Source organism: Myotis brandtii, unplaced genomic scaffold (genome assembly GCF_000412655.1).
Source record: "Myotis brandtii unplaced genomic scaffold, ASM41265v1 scaffold1032, whole genome shotgun sequence".
NCBI classification, from domain to species: domain Eukaryota; kingdom Metazoa; phylum Chordata; class Mammalia; order Chiroptera; family Vespertilionidae; genus Myotis; species Myotis brandtii.
The window spans coordinates 668317-670787 of NW_005353467.1; the positions used below are offsets into that span (position 1 = coordinate 668317).

Below are 2471 nucleotides of genomic sequence, written 5' to 3' on the forward strand. Positions count from 1 at the left end.
TGGTGGTCAGTGTGTGTCATAGCGACTGGTTGACCTGTCGTTCCAGTTGTTCAGTTGTAATGGTCACTTAGGCTTTTATATATATAGACTAGAGGCCCAGTGCACAAAACTCATGCACCTCTGGGGTCCCGCCCTCCGGCCCCCCTAATATTCATGTATTTTTGTATATGTGTGTATGTATGTATATATTTTTTTGTTGTTAATCCTCATCTGAGGACATTTTTTCATTGATTTTTAAAGTAGTAGGGAAGGTGAGAGACAGAGAGAGAAACATGGATGTGAGAAAAACTCATCAATTGGTTGCCTCCTGTACATGCTCTGACTGGATTGGGCCGAAACAGTGCCACCGACAGGGCCAACTGCTGGCGGCCTGCTGGGGCTCAGGCATTGAGCGTATGGTGATTTTCTGTTTCTGCATCCACTTCTGGTAGAGGTTCCATGGTAGGAGCTGCTGATGTAGCGACCACTTTCTGTCTTGATCTTCTTCTTGTCCTCCTGTCCTGACTGCCCCACAAATGGCTTCTTCCAGTCCCACTTGAGTTGCTGCTGGCCCCTGGTCAGGTTCTGGGCCTCATCCCCCATCAGGTCCAGGACAGCGCCAGACACCTGCTGCCTAAAGGTGCCCTGTCCCCACCAAAGCTCAGGCTCTGTTCACTGTTGAAGCCCTTGGGCCAATAGGGGACATAGAAATCCTGGTCCAGTGGCCAGGCCTCCTCCTTCTGCCTCTTGGCTCCCCACTCAGGTTCTGGTTACTGCCGCCGTTTCTGGCCCATGACCTCTGTGAAGAAGTCCTCCACGCTCTCTCCCTCCTCCTCCTCCTCCTCTTCCTTCTGCTCTTCCTCCTCCTCCTCCTCCTCCTCCCCTTTCCCAGGCTGCTCTGCCTGCCAAGTTGGACAGCTTGGGGCTGGGCCAGCCAGACCCTCCTGCTGCTCCTGCTGGCCCTGCTGGAACCTGGCGATGGCCTTGCAGTCCTTCTGCCATTTGGTCGGCATCACCAGGTTGCTCAGGTCCCGGAGGTGTTGATCTCAAAGATGGTTGCTTGCGAGCGGTACTGCTTGATGCTGTCCACCAGCCTCAGCCGCTGCAGCTCCTCCTCCTCAAAGCTCAAGCTAAAGAGGGGGTGCAGGGCCAGCCCCACTAGGTCCAGCTCCTTGGCCCGTTTTATGGACTCTGGTGAGGGCACTAGCTGCGAAGGCACGTACTGCTGCTGGGCGTTGTAGGCCATGCAGCCCAGGTCCCACAGCTCCAGCGACACCTCCAGGGTATTCTGCAGGTTGCAGTCCTTGTCATCCATCACGCTCTGTGGCACCCAGCACACCGTCCACGACTGCACCTGAGGGGCCCTCCTGGGGGCAGGGGAGGGTGAGGGCACAGCCCAGAAACAGGTGCAGGTCCAGCAGGTAGGGGATCTCATCTGGGGCCACCAAGGAGTAGGCTGTGCCACTTTGGCCAGCCCGGGCCACACGACCCACATGGTGCAGGAAGAGCTTGCCCTTGGCCGGGAAGCTGAAATTAATGATGTTGTCCAGCAGCAGGATGTCCAAGTCCTGGGCCACCAGGTCAGTCATGATGAAGGTGAAGCACTTGCCATGGGTGAACTTGGCCAGGTTGATCTTGTGGGCCATCTGGTTCAGGGTGCTGTAGATGTGGGTGCAGCTCAGCCATGACCCACATGGTGCAGGAAGAGCTTGCCCTTGGCCGGGAAGCTGAAATTAATGATGTTGTCCAGCAGCAGGATGTCCAGGTCCTGAGCCACCAGGTCAGTCATGATGAAGGTGAAGCACTTGCCATGGGTGAACTTGGCCAGGTTGATCTTGTGGGCCATCTGGTTCAGGGTGCTGTAGATGTGGGTGCAGCTCAGCTGCTGGAGCGGCCTCGGCCCCGCTGAGACCAAGCGGCTGGGGGAGGCAGACGCTCAATGCCTGAGCCCAGGATGGGCATTGGGATAATCGGGGGCAGGGCCAGCTATGGGAGGAGCCAATAGGGGCTGGATGGGGCAGTTGGCCACTGCAGTGCACATCATAGCCAACAGTTGTTCCACTGTTTGGTCAATTTGCACATTAGCCTTTTATTATATAGGACTAGAGGCCCGGTGCACAAAAATTTGTGCACTCGGGGGAGAAGGGGGGTCCCTCAGCCCGGCCTGTGCCCTCTCGCAGTCTGGGACCCCTCGGGAGATAACAACCTGCTGGCTTAGGCCTGCTCCCAGGTGGCAGAAGGCACGCCCAATCCCTAGGTGCTGCCCTGGTTGGGCTCAGAGCAGGGTTGATTGGGGAGTTGGGGCGCCACCCCCTGTCATGCACAGAGCAGGGCGGATTGGAAGGTTGTGATGCCACCCTCAGTCACGCACAGAGTAGGGCCAATCAGGGGGTTGGGGCGCTGCCCCCTGTCACGCACAGAGCAGGGCCCATCAGGGGGTTTGGGGCTCCATACCCTGTCACACACAGAGCAGGGCCAATCAGGGGGTTGGG

At 57.5% G+C, this 2471-nt stretch overlaps 1 pseudogene; it reads right to left on the reverse strand.

Moving 5' to 3' along the window:
- Positions 1-292: 292 nt before the first annotated feature.
- Positions 293-1825, reverse strand: LOC102250350 (annotated as a pseudogene).
- Positions 1826-2471: the final 646 nt, after the last annotated feature.